Source organism: Thermobia domestica, chromosome 9, assembly GCF_964235325.1.
Source record: "Thermobia domestica chromosome 9, izTheDome1.hap1.1, whole genome shotgun sequence".
Classification (NCBI taxonomy): Eukaryota; Metazoa; Arthropoda; class Insecta; order Zygentoma; family Lepismatidae; genus Thermobia; species Thermobia domestica.
In genome coordinates this window covers 152646099-152661633 of record NC_137462.1, presented here as the reverse complement: position 1 = coordinate 152661633, position 15535 = coordinate 152646099, and the positions used below count along the sequence as shown (strand labels likewise).

The following is a 15535-nucleotide window of genomic DNA, read 5'->3' as shown; positions in this document are numbered from 1 at the left end:
TGGTTCTTCGTTGGAATCGAGGATTGACGGTCTTATTCGTGATAACAGAAGAATTACTGTTGAAATGATAGCTGAGGAAGTTCAAATAAGTGTTGGAACTGTTCACAATGTCATTAGGAATATTTTAAAGTACAGAAAAAGATTTGCTAACAATGAGGAAGTTAAGGCAGCGGTGCAAAGGTGGCTTCAGGGTAAATCTAAAGATTTCTTCGCCAAGGGAATTAGGAAGCTGCAAGAAAGATGGGACAAATGCATAACTGTAAAGGGTGATTATATTGAAAAATAGCCTTAGTTTTGAAAGATGGAAATAAATCTTTATTGAGCTATAGCAATTTGTCTCTTTACTTATTGAATGCCCCTCATATATATATATATATATATATATATATATATATATATATATATATATATATATATATACGGTGTTTCAAAAGTTCCCTGACAGGATAACTTATCAGTTACAAAAAAAAATGTAAGAGGGAAACAGTTTCCAAATCTGATGTTTTCAATCTAAAGTGAAGGATTTTTTAAATCGAACGAGCCGTTTCGGCTGTACACTCTTTATATGCCCAATGCTGAATGAGAATGCAATATTGCCATTTACCTGGATCCACGACATAAGGAAATGAAGTTACTGTCATTTACGTTAACATGTCGATATCTAGTCCTCATTTCAAACAGCAACGTCATTCATTTACGTTATGGAATAAGTGAAGAAACAAGTAACAGACCAGTGAGAGCATTTATTTCTACCAGATCAGAGTCTCTATATAAGAATGTTTGATAGTGGAATCAGGATCTATTTGTTTAGCTATAACATTTTTTCGGCTGTCCTTAAAACAATAACACTCATCATTTCAACTGCGAAAAGTGAGGACCAGACCGCATATTTGCAAAAACTTTGTCCGAGCACTCGAGCCTCAGTAGTCAAACCAGGGAACCCACCTCTAATGATCTTACAATGCAAAGTCCTACGGGTCCTAGGAGGTTCTTGAAAAGACCGTGTGCAACTATCCTTGACTACACAATTTGCCGGGGAACATCAATTTGTACTGGGTCAGGTGCTGGCAGTCCTGTCAGGTCTTTATTTTAACATCTTCTGAATTATCTTCTTCCCCATCCTCCGACTCTTGCTCCAGTATCTACTTTACACCAGTCATATCGTTAGGATCGTAACCCGGGTCTGAATCTGTATCGTCAAACTAGCTAAAACTCTCACTAGAAACATCACTTTCTTCTGCCAGTACAGCTCACAGATGACGAGAAGAACCCTAAAACAGGGGCAGCGGGGAAAGGTCAACGACACGGTCAAGTCCATTTTCGGTTTTTGAGGTGCGGTCTATACTTAGATGTCTGCTACTCCGGGTAGTTATGTGTGTGCTATTCCGTGGTGTAATTTGAAACCCCCGTGCGAAAAGTGGGCGAGCCCATGCCTACGTCACACTGCTTCTGCTAGGGTTCTTCTCGTCATCTGTGAGCTGTAAACTACTAATACGTGCATCAAAGTCACTATCAGTTAGACGAGCAATATCTCCACGACTTGTACAGTGCCTCTCCATTGCAAAAAGATTCATAGAACATAGTTCATAAAAAACAAACACTAGATTTAAAACTTTTATACGCTTAACCGTATGCCCCGTCACACAGACGGGAAAAAAGTAACAGTTCCCGTATGACCCTATGTCAGACGGACTAACTCTCAAAAATTCAATTACTACACAGAGATGCCAAACTCGTATTGAGTCGCAGAAATTCCCAGAAATGCAGGATGAAAGGTACTGTGCAGGAGAGGTTTCTAGTGCCTTTATTGTTGCCACGCCATGAAAACAAAAATACCACCCCGTCTCACAGGCGGTGTATATGGTCTAAGTATATAATAATAATAATAAAACTTGCATGCCGAATAGGTTAAAGGAGGTTGTGATGACGGAATGAAGAAATTGAAGCAAACGGAAATACACCAAGAAAACCCACGCACACCCGTGTTTTTTCAACATCGTTCTGTCCAGGATAGTCTGGAAATTCAATCCAGACCTAAGTATACCCTTCAATATAGTTAGGAGTCAAAAAAAAAAAAAAAAAACAGTAAAACTCTCACAGATATGCTCATGGAAATTTCTACCTATTCTTATAACGAGACGGTGTTGCACAAAATCTCAAACTCCCGACACATGCAGTAAAACATCAGTTAGCACGTATTGAAAGAAACATTATATAAATGTAATCAGTTATCAAAGGCTGATTTTTCGTTCTCAAACAGACACGTTAATCCCAGTGCCAATAAGTTATATATATAGTTCCATCCTTCTGAATAGCATGGAACACCGGTTTCCAAAATAGTACCGTAGTGTAGTACATTTCTACTGAAAATACTGGTAGGAAAGCAAGCCCACTGTCACTTTTTGGTTGTTTCACAGACCTAAAGAAACTCCAAAAGCCGTGCCAAAAGAAATATACATGTAGAAGAGGTAGAAGTGATTTCCGCCTCATGGCTTCGTTGCCATACTTGTCTAAATCTCCATGGGAATTTAAATATACGGAAATCATCCACACACTGACAGCATCAAAATACTGAACAGCTTCACCCACCAACTAAAAGACATTCAGTGTCTCAATACTAGAGTGTGAAGTCTACCTTTCTAAGTGTACCTAGCTCATGGCCATATTGTTGAATTAACATCAGTACTTACTATATCACTACTTATACATCGTTACGTAATTTATATTTTTAGATTCTGACTTCATCAAGCTGCAAAGAAATACAAGGAAAAGGAAGACGTTTTACGGAAAACTCTTCGCAGAATGCAAGTCCGTCTCCTACACAACTATGTACATTCGTCTAATATCACGAAAACAAGGGGAAGGAAGAATTCAAATTAAGCTGAAGCTTAATCTTTCAGGATTGTACTACTGAAATATTCACAGCAAAACATTACACAAATTAACAAGATGTACACAATTTCGACCGAGAAGTATATCTGTTGATTGATATTCGCCTACACACTAACTCCCACAGCCATCATCTGACCAACCAACGTGTATGTATTAAGAGAAACAATATATGATCTATATTACTATTAGAAAATACCGGATTTCTGAAAAGTGAATTGAATGAATGCATTACAAAAATAATAATAATAATAATTTGAATCGATAAGGACGGCAAACGGATTTATTTACTACTTAATTAAACAATATAAAAACTGGACTACCACTAGGAATTGAACCTGGACGTACATACATACAAGGTACTGATCCGATACAAACGCCAAAAGGTACTAAAATTCATTTACGCGCTTATCCGGAGTAAATAAGTCACCTTTTCTAATCCCATCTATATGTTACAACGACAAACTTTCAGATTAAAAACCCAACATAACTATTTGACAAATTCACATAATTCTGAGAGTAAATGCTGCTTCACCATACACATTAGTTACGGAGATTAACATCTTCACAGTAACTGGATTATCTCTATACCGTATGGGAAATCAACGCATCAAAAGACCGAGTCCAGCCTCACTCTCACGGTGCACAAAAGAAAAGCCCGAGAAGCCAAAAGCCAGGAATAAGGTTCAACTGGTTGAAAATCTTCGTTAATCTAACATCTAAATCCTGTAATGACCAGTACAGTTATTCAGCAGCAGCTATGCTTTTATATCAAGCATGTCATGGAATAAACACGCAACAATAGTTTCCGAAGGAAGGGGAAAAAAAAAAACTGCCACGACGGCAAACAAACAATACCAACGAACACAGTTAGGTTCACTTGATAGTTACTTCAATGCAATGTAATTTTGTCCGTGGGTGGAAGGGGGCGGGAACTTCGCTTGAAGTAGGTCAGGGAAACACCTGGGAGGTCAACGCGTGTAATGGCGGCATTTTTCCTCCCTCTGAACATTCATCTCTTATAAGAACATTTAAAATAATGCATTTTAAAGTAAACATTTATTCCACCTTACACTGCATTTTCCGAAAATGTAAAAAGTACAAAACTTTCGTGAAGACACCGGTCACGTGGCAGATATAATTGTATTCAGAAAACCTAATTCATGCAAGTAGTCATCCTACTAATCTGATATCACACCACTATTAATCTACAGCAAGATTCAACGAAGATGTGGTTAAACTAAACAGGTGATCACTTTAAGGTTTTAATGTGTAGCAAACTAGTATCTACCAAAAATTCGTTGTAGAAAACTTATAGAATACTTCCGGTAAATAGTTTTACTTGATAACACGCCACTGGGAATCAACAATTTCGTACCAGATCGTGCACTCGATCGCAACTTGGGACAGACTTGACACGTAAACAGGGCCATGCCGTGGAAAATCAGCGCTTGGGGCGAAAGTATACGGCGGCGCCCCAATACATATATTCCAAGCAACTTTTCCTTTCTTTTTCCTCCCGAAATTTTCGCCCCCATTACTTCGGCGCCCGGGGCCGTCGCCCCGCTCTCCCCCACCCCCGACACGGCCCTGCAGGTAAAGTAAGTAACCAAACATTAGAGTATTGTTATTCTATAGTCACTCCCTCAAATTACCTCCTGGCTCAATGGTAGAAAGCTTACCTCTGGTGTGTGTAGTCCCTGGTTCGATCCCCGGCGGACAACAATGTCCGTGGGTTTTCTTGGTGTACTCCCATATTGTCATTCCAATTCTTGCCTAAAATCATCAGGGATATATATAAGGTGAATGTAACGATTAGTCGCTTGGTCGTCACACCACTGCGCCCTACACGTTAGTCATCGCACATTTTTTCATGATCTAACCCAGCGTTTCCCAACCTTTTAAAACTTGCGGCACACTACGGTGTAACTTGAATTCTCGCGGCACACTCATAGATAGTATTATTATTATTTGCAAATATAAAATATCATGGTAATTTTTTCCTGTGATTACTGATCTCCTTCTCACAGAGATGAAAGCTCGATCACTGGTCTTCCCCTATGCTATTTCACTGTTTATTTTTTATTCTAATTTTAAAATAGAGAACAATTGCAATGAAGTATAGGACTCAGATTTTTAAAAATACGCTTTCTTATTCGAAAGCTGTATCCAACCTTTCACTAAGAACAATGATCACTAAATAACGAACGAACAAACAAATGTCGTGTACTTTTAACTCTGCTGTTTTAACCAAAACCGGTGTATATTATTGCAATCTCACAGCTTGCGACGAGTCGAAGTCAAAACACACCTGTTCAACAAAGTGTTGTTTTGTCATTCACATGCGAATGAGTGTTCTACGAACGTTCACTTGACGCGCACCGTACAAGTGCTTCCATTTCTCGGTGTTAGTATGACTCTCAATTGAAGCGTAACATAGCAGCTAACCGTGGAAATATGTACGAGCCGATATACTGTCTGCTACACAGTAATAGATGTAGAATAATATACTACAATTTCAGTAATTTTTTCCATGGTAGAAATTAATAGTAATGTGAAATACAAAAATATACATTTTTTTCGTATGTCTTGCAGTTTGGTTGCTATAGAATTAATAATTTTGTTCCGATTTCCTCGCGGCACACCGGTTGGGAAACGCTGATCTAACCTATATCAAAATTAGTTTGATATCAATACTCAAATTCATTACTGACTAGCAAGCACACTTCGATGCCAGCTCTCAATTAAGAACCATTACCCAGATAGGCCTATTTATCATCATCTATTGTTATGCAGTCCCAAATAAGCAATGTGATATGGGTTCCATACAAGAAAGGCACTCTCAGAAACAACGAGAAACTTACATTAATTATTCACACATTCCGTCCGAGCCGAAAATCGAGAAAACGGCTCTGGTGAAGATATATATGTGTGCAAAGTTTGGTCTCTCTAGGTGACTCCTTTTTATGCGAAAAGCTTATGACATACACACCCCTTTATTATTATTATTATTATTATAGAGCATTAAAATACAATAAAGTGCGGATCAAACTAGTGTACCAATTTACTTCATAAACTACTCGGAGTAGAGCAATGTTAAGGAAGTAATGCCATTTGCACCATGCACTGACCACTCAGATTTGCAGAAGGTTGGATGAACCTCTGAGCCACATATGAACGGGAGTAGAATTAGGCATATCCCGCCCCGGCTGAGTAGGAGTCTTACCAACCACACCACCGCGGCTCTATACTCCAGACGCATAATCGGATATCAACTTCTTTTCATTCCTCTCTTCTGAGACTCGATCAAGAAAGACACCACCTTTGGACGACAGACTTTCTACCACAGAATGAGTGGTTACACAGAAAAAAAGCTAAGCAAAACCATCCATCCGGCTGAGGTATAAACCGTTAACAAAAAACTATAGCTCCTGTCAACGGAAACAAGTATCATTAAAGGAATATTCCTATTTCTTATGAATATGCACATATAAAACATTCAACCGACCAGTACTGTTATGAACATATACAACTAACATACAAGCTGCAAGCAAATGCTGTGGTCACGAAAAAAACTTTCATGACTACCAATTCAATTTTAACCAAGTTCACCCACGACCTGCTTTAACATTAATCACTAACGGCACAAAAACTATAAATAAAGCCTACACCGCCGAGTTGAGTTGATTTTAGTTTAGCGTCCCGTTCAGCAGCGAGGCTATATGAGACGTGGACCTACTGATTAACGTGGAATCCGAAACACATGAGCTCCCGCCGGGAATCGAACCGGGTCTTCCACGTCAAAGACGCGTACGCTAACCGCTTAGCCACGAGGGAGCTCTGCCTACACCGCCGAATTACAAGTAAAAGAAATCAATCAGTTCCAACTTTTGCGACGAAGATATTCAACAACTGGACTAAAAACCAACCCACAAGTAATTTCTGTGAATGGCCGTAACATCCTATCACCATACTACAACAATTGTCATCGAAAAAAAAATGTTATGACGTAGTCACTGACAGATTTGCTACTAGAAAATAATTCTCTACAACTCCCAAAACCCTACAACGGACAGAAGTGGAAGGAGCTATGCGAGCTTCTCATATCAGCAACGCTATGGGTAAACAGATGATTTATTTTAATTTTAGCATACGTCTAGAAATATGTTTACAAAACGGAAAGTTTAAGAAAACTTGATTTAAATTCCCAATTCCTGACATTTCTTAAAAGGGAAGAGAGGAAATAATTTCTTGCTGCGGGAAACTATTGTTTCACGGAAGTACCGGGACTAAGTAATACCGCGGGTGTATAGGATGGCCTGGCTTGGTGTACAAAACAGAACGCAAACCATGAAGAAAAAAATAAATGTAATGCATGATAAATGTAATGGTTTGCACCGAAGGTAAAATCATCCCTCCTTCAAACCGACAGTTCTTGCGCATGAATTGCGAGTAAAACTGGATGCAAACGTTCATCTTCAATCCCTTCACCCCGAACCCAAATGTCAGACCCCGCCAGCTGCATACAAAATATTTATTTAACAATCACCAGATACAGCTCAGAGGCCATTTTACACTGGATATCCAACAACAACAATAACAATGGAAAGGATTTGGGAAGGTATCGGCCAGGGCCTGTTTAGTAGGTACCATCCCGGCATTTGCCTGGTAGTACTGAGGAAAACCATGGAAAACCTCAGTTAGGATGGTCGGCAGCGGGAATCGAACCCACGACCTCCCGAATACGAAGCCAACGCTCTACCACTTGAGCTACTTCGCTCGGTAAAATATTACTATGCTACAAAAATAATCCTTCAATAACTACGGGTACATATAGGCTGTCCCTTACTATATAAATTTATGTGGTGAACAATGCATACAATCTGAAGTCCCGACAACCATGATAATCCATCAAATGGTAAGATTTACAAAACTCACAAAAGAACAAATTCCGGTGTCTCTCGTTAATTCAGTATCCATACAACTTCTATAACCTCACAAGTCTAGCACTAAACAATGTCCATTGTCTTCAATACTTGTTCCTTTAGCCGCATTACCTACATAAAAATTGAATACAAAATGTTGAAATTGTGTGTGTTTGAAATTGTTTTCAAATTAAAAGTCACCATTACCATAGAAAAAGACTGGGGGAAGACTATGAGTTCCTAAAACAAGCAGGCTAAGAAATCTATATTAGGCCCTGCTAAACTTTCCGTATACCAAACCGCCATTCCTACACCACCGTTCACGAGCATCATCGCCACAAAGTGAAACGAGCAGCGATCACGGACTCGAGAGGGAAGCTTCCTGTAAGGTCAACGACCGCATTTACTGTAACACAGGTCAAAGCACTGACACTTTCAATTCTACGGAAGAAATGCACACAACCACTCCTCCACAAGACAACACTTATACCAAACGGAATATTGTAACATGCCACCCACCACATAGGCTACATCATACGGTATACTATTAACGAATAACTTATTTACATAGGACAAAAACATACAAAACCCGGTAAAAGGAAAAATTCTATAATGCTGCAATATTTCGTTGTCTCAAATTCTGAACAACTACCCAAACTAATGTGCGAATGCAGGAAAAAAGATGAAAATAAATAATAAAGACCGCCTTTACTACTGCACATACAGATACGAAAATAACCGTGCACACAAAAGCGATGTTGCCAAGTTTAACCTGCCTCGTACTGATTCAGTCGAAGACAAGTCACATACCTCAATGGATTTTCAATATTACGCATTACAACAGCGCATTGTTAGCATTCCTCTCCTATTTGCAAGGAAAAAAAGTTCTACACGTAATCCATAACAAACCCATGTTTTTGTCTTCCTCTCCTCAAAAGCTCCACCTAATCAATACGAAAGCTAGCAAAGGTAATAGTACACATCCTCACCGATCACAGTAAACAAGGAATTTTAATAAAAGAGAGAGAAACAGCTTATTCTGGAAAAATCTGAAATAAGCTTGGAAAGACTGATTTTGCGGAATGCCAGTTCCTCACGTCCCATAGTCCTGTAATAGATCGAACTTTTAAAACTGCGTTGCTTTCATTTCGCGTGTACTGAAAACGGTGCCTGGTTCGATTCCAGGTACTGAAATTTTGCGGTGGAGTTCTACGGTTCGGTTCTCTCCGGAGAAAAAAAAAATCCTTGCCTACATGCACTTTCGAGAAGACTAATCCTTTTAGGTGCAGTTACATTAATTAACCGGTTCACACCGGATCGCCCGAACCAGTAGTTAAAATTCTCTTTTTACCGGTAGATCCTGTACTTACGAAGGAAAATTAATTATTTAGTACCTACTTCTAAAATCAATGTCGAAAATACGAATTGAAGATTCTGTGAGTTAATCCTAGGCGCCAATACAAGTAGCATTGGAACACATTAAAATAATATCTGGACACTCAAACCAAAGTAAATACCCATGAGAAATATCTATGCACATGCCTGTTTTTCCACTTTTTAAAGCACACGTGTTGATCTGAAAACTAATTCATCCAACAAGGAGTCCTAAAATAAACGCACTACTTTCGGTTTCTTTTCTCTTAAATTTCGTATAAAACACAACGTTGAACTACAAAATATTATCATAAATCGCTCTTTAAAAAAGAATGAATGAAAAAATATAGTTGTGCATAAATTCGGCCAGTTCCATATCGGCTGATGAACTGCCGTGACACCACACCAATTTTACACAAAATTTCACTATCCTTCATATATAGGCGCTGGGCATAATTAACAATACAACAGAATGCAGGGTTCCTACTGATCTGGAGAAATCTATTTCCCTGACCTTTGACACGAAATTCTTTTTGATTTTCCTGACAGGTGCCGGATAACGTGATATATAAATAAGGAATAAATAACGGTGAATATTGATATATAAGAACATTTATTCCATTGCTCATATGTACATTCCATCTACCACCTATAAAAATCTGAGCAACATCCTACATTGTGATCATTAATGTGGCTAGGCTGAAACAGTTGTACATTAGAAAAATTTATTTTATAAAATTTCACTGATTCCCAGTCCTTTTCCCAGAGCTTCCATGACCTGCACTATTTTCCCTGACCAGTAGGAACCCTGGAATGGCTCTTGGAAGAAAATTCGGTATAGCCTACACTGAAAAGCACCGTCCGTCACACGGCACACCATTCTCCTGGAAGGACTAGGGGGAGGGGGTACTACAAATAAACAGTCCAAAATGGCTAACAAGAGGGATCCGAACCTGAAACATCCTGTCAAGCAAGAATGCTAATAATTCACTAACATCCAAAAGTAATACAAGCAAAATTATAAAGGACATTATCGACTTTGGTTCTAAGTTCGATCCGAAGACGGATCTAGGTCTTGTACTCAAAGTAAAAGCACATCTACAAACTGACAACTTTAATCAAATGTTCAAACAGTTATTAGCTTTGCACGTACTTAAATAGCAACACTATGAAGCAATAACATTTTACGGATTACCAGTCTCTTTTTCTTTCGTTCCTTTGATCTTCACAAGTTTTCTGGAACAGTAAGAAAGCTAACAAAATTAAAAGGCAAATCATAAAAAAAAAAGAAAAGCAAAATAATAGAAACGCTCGCAAACATTGCGCATATCATTGCTGACAAAAAAAAAAAAAAAAAAAAAAAACTTCCAGGCGCCGATGCCATCTCGCGATTTGGATTCCGGAATTTTTAGAGCACCAATCCCATTATCTACTCGTACTAATTACCAAAAACCATGGGACGAATACAATTTGAAATACATAGCATTTAGTTTCTGTCTCTCTATGCCGAAAAACAAAAACTAGTAGGCTACCATGATACATATAAATGCATAACCACAGTTTATACCTACTATGCTACTATTATTTCCAAGACTGTCTTCCAACTAAATATAAACAGACCCTACTGATTTCATTGATCCGAACAAATAAGCACAAAATGTCATCAATCCCAACGAAAAGTTGGGAAGAGAAAAGAGCAATAATTAATTTCTGCATCAACAGAATATATGTACCTTGGCTTCAGGATCTTATCAATTAAACAGGCAAGGTTATAGAATACAGGTCCCCCTTCCCATTTAGCTGTAATACAGACCGAAAACTACGTGCCCTGCGGGGCTCCAACCCGCCTTCACTTGCTGACGCTCGCTCGGCAACACTATTTGAATCAAATATTAAACTTCGGTACAGAAAGGAACCAACCTAGGCACAAACCTATATGGGGGGACCTGTGTTCTAGAACCTTCCCAATAAAACACGAATTTCAAATCAAAATCACCACACAGGGGCATGCAAAGCGAAGAGAACAACATATCCCCCCTCGTCTTCAATCAGGCATTCTCGACAATGATGTGAAACAAATACACAAGAGATTGCTTTCGACTACAAGTAACCCCCGAACACGCCCCCTTCATGATTTCCTGTGATTGCATCTATATTTTCACAAAATTACAGGACAAAACCCACTGTTTCTTTAATGATGCACTGATAACTACAACACTACAGATAAGCCCCACCCATGATACTTCAGTTTAAGAGAAATGTAAGTTCGAAATTTTAAAACTGTAAAAAAAAAAAAAAAATCCAAAATCATCTGAAGTCTGGGCACCGAAAGTGAAGGAGGAAAATTAAGAATCAACTCATAGAAATATCATATCCACAACGTTTCTCACACATGCACGATCATCAGAATGATTGCGTAATACACCAAGTGAGTTTCTCGCGATGGCCAAAGAAATCATAGTGAACACGCCCAACCACAGAGGTCAAGACTCCTATTACTTCATAGTTCGTCACACTGCATGAAAAAATCTTAGCCTTTATTTCTACCAAATTAGATAAATATATATCTAGAACGAATAACCACGAAATTTAATAAAAAGAAATTAACATGATACCATTCCTAATATTTAACATGAACAATTCTGAATATTTTAAACATTACGCGACTGCCTAGAATCCCAGGCCCTACCCCGTTCATTATTATTCTTTATTAATACTATCGAAATTCCACAGTCGTTAATTTAAAAGCATACACTCATATAATGCATCTGGAAAATTAAGTACATTTTAATAAGTATCAGAATATATCGAGGTACTATTAATAGATTATACGTAATTCAACCTCTGCATTCACACAGCCAGAAGCCGACGGTACTCACCTCTAGTGAAGAAACCACTAACTACAGTGCATTAATTCCCAAGGTTTGGTGTTGAATTATCCGTATTAGTCCACACACAAAGATATATCCAAAGCGGTAGTAAGTGTTGTTGATATTGTGATATAAACAATATCCGATTTTGTTTTTTTTACAAAATACTTTCGATTTGCGTACACTACACCATTAGACACTTCCCTATCGATCACTACCGCCTGGCCTGCAAAGCCAGAGCCCACTTGCCACGAATATTGTACACTGTGCTACCAAAACAAAGAAAAACCACTTAATCAAGCGTAGTACAACAATCCTGAGGAAATGCAAGTACCAAGTTCACCAAAAGCAAAACTACTTCGCGATCAAGCTGCAATCTACCTCGCCCACACAACAGTCTCTCCGCCCTTCTTCTGCCGCAAGCAAGCTTTCCTGCTCTAGCAACTGCTACGCTCTCTAGCGTCAGCTTCCCGGCATGCAATGCAATACAAGCCAGCGTGCCAATTTCAGCGTTGCCATATCTTGAGAAAGAGAAGAGGTGAAGTATGTGTTATATCTGTGACCTAAGCGTTTTACTCACTGGAAGTTGTAGTGTATCACTATTGCTAAAAATAGGAATGAAAATTACTTCGCCTATATATAGAAGGATCCTAATCGAACAAGATCCAAATTAAAACAATGATAAGGAAATTTAGGGTCTCGTGCTGATTTGTTCTGTTATCCCAACTAAGTTGCAGTATAATAATTACAAGTCAGTAAATGAGAAACGAAATAACAATTGAATACGCTCGACACACCACGTGAAATATCTATCCAAGGATTCTAATAAAAGTATCTTGATAAAAACAATTCGTCGGTTAGTAAGAAGGTGTAACTTTCTATAAAGTCCCTTTCGACTTGGTGGGGAATGGGGATGAAATGTCTTACAAAATAGAATCTTTAATGTCCGATGCTCAACATGACCAAGAAGACGAATAATACAAGTAGAAATTAACAAAATAAAGATAATGAAGAGAGATGTAAAAAAAAAAGTTCCGAGAACCTAGAAAACGATTTGTACCCTACAAGCTCAGATGGCCTAGATTCGAACTAAGGGCCTTTCGCTAGACTGAGCCATAATATGTGTATTCGTGTTCGTAATTATTATAGTGTGTAGTATTCCAAAGATTGTCAACACGATTAAATGGTTTATCTAGATCAGTATAATATTTGTCTTTGAAAAGAGAACCATATCTAAATGTGTTTCTTTAATATATATAGGCCTATATAGTGGCGGATCCAAGGAGGTTATACGGGCTATAGCCCCCTTGACGCTCAGAACGCTCAGGTATACACTGGATAAAATGGGCTTCAATCCTGCTTTGCATTAGATAAAACGGCAAACTATGGTTTAGCCCCTCCCTTGATCATATCCTGGATCCGCCACTATATATATATATAAATAAATAATTTGGCTCCTTTTGCTGGAGTAGTGGATAAGGCTGGTGCACGAAGCGACACAGTGGAAGAGCGCATCACTTACACACAGAAGAGAAGGGGAAAAACGAAAAATAAGAGAAGGAGAGAGAACATGGAGTTGCTTAGAATAATACAACAATGAGATGGAACATCAGCCATATCTTGATAGGCTAATTTTTCTTATAAAATATTATAATATAAAAATAAGATGTCCTAGATATATACAACGCACAACACAATGTTACTTTTCGGGTCAACTAACATTCAAGAAAAATATTCCTATGAATGTATCTATTAAAATGCTACAAAAACAATAAAAGCGCCACAGCTCCAACCTCTAACTTTTTATTTCAAACCTTTGATTTACGGTTATTTGCGATTTCACGTTTAACATGACAAATATTTGAAAATGTGTGTACTTTAAATAAATAATTTAAATAGATCTTTTTCATTAAGTTTATCTTTTTAAAATTATTGTTCAAAGCTTTTGCATTTTAATAAATCTTCTCCAAAATCAATGCAAATGAATTGTACTGTCATCTTTGGAGCCCTTTTAAACTATACGTTTGTGGACGTTTATACGTTTGTGGCCAATCCTTTCGACAATGAGATCGCGGAAACTACAGGCTCTAGAAAGATGACGTTTTCACTCATCAATTGCAAATTTTGTGTAGATTGTCCAGTTCTAACTGAATATTTAAAAAACATGGTCATTATTCCTTTATTACATTTTTACGGTTACACTGGAAATGTTAAAAAACTAAAGCATCATATCCTACGCATTATACATTCCAACACTACATTACTGTTTACAGGGGTTGCATATATCTCGGGCGTTTGTTTCATGGCCACATTATAAAGAAAAACGAAAGATAACCATTTCTCCAGTCTAAGATGAATCTTTATTTTTGGAGTGTTTTGCCCAATGAACACCATATATAACTGGCATTATAATTAATTATATATGTAACGTATTTGCTTATTACATACTGGATGCAAGAAGAAAGAAAATACTGGTCATACATGACTTAGAAACTCCAACAGGAAGTAGGCTTAAATTTTGCAAACGGTGAAAGATATTGAGAAAAAATAATTTTAAAAAATCTCTTTGTGATACTCCTTGCTGATTTTTTTTTTCTCAAGACGTCTTTCACTTGTGTCCGTAAAGGGACATATACAGGATAGGTGCTGATTGCCACGGGTGCTGACTGCCACAGCCAATTATTGGTGCTGACTGCCACGACTGTCGCTGATTGCAAATATGAAGGTGCTGATTGCCACGACGGCGTGCTGACTGCCACCAGCCTGGGAGAAACTGTATTTGGAAAGAGAGGAATTAATCCCTCATACTAAATTTATGATTATTAATTAATTTAGTAGGGATTAATTTAGTAATCATCACAGCAAATCTATGTGGCATCCTATAAGTTACAAAGTTGCTCACTAAGTGGAACGACATACACTTATATGTTTATAAAGGGATTGTCTTTTCTGTTATATGTACAATTTGCACATTTCATTGTTTATATTAATTGTTTTATTGTATTATTTAATGGATATGATGGTCTGAAGCCAGCTGACAAGGGAAGTTTGGGAGAAGCACTCGCCTGCAGAGAAACAGGCATGTCATTTGAAGGACTAATTCATGCTGATTACAACAGGTAATAAAACTCCTGTACGTTGAGAACTGTTCGAGATATTCAGCTTGGAAATTTACATGAGAAAATGAGTGGATGCACGTTTCAATGCGTTAAGTATTCTCACCCATGGCGAAGCCTGATGGTTTGAAATTGCTATTGCTTGATCACTGGGGTCCATTCACAGACAAATTGTCCATTACAGGTTGCATGACGGATGGCAAAGACCTAATGGTTGAGAAGATACCAAAGAATTGCACACGATTTGTGCAACCATTTGATGTGTTTTGATTCCGATCAATCAAAGATTATAGCAGGAGACTTGTACATAGTATGAATCTTCTTCATCTGGACGTTATAATGTACCAACGAAACAATCAAA

General features: G+C 38.0%; 1 protein-coding gene across 10 annotated transcripts in view; it reads right to left on the bottom strand.

Moving 5' to 3' along the window:
- beta-Spec (spectrin beta chain) overlaps positions 1 to 12510 on the bottom strand; it is a 238505-nt gene extending 225995 nt beyond the window's left edge. For all 10 annotated transcript variants that reach the window (XM_081772015.1, XM_081772020.1, XM_081772023.1 and 7 more), the window contains exon 1: positions 12068 to 12510. The gene's annotated coding sequence lies outside the window, so the exon portion shown is untranslated. The remainder of the gene's footprint in view (positions 1 to 12067) is intronic.
- Positions 12511 to 15535: the final 3025 nt, after the last annotated feature.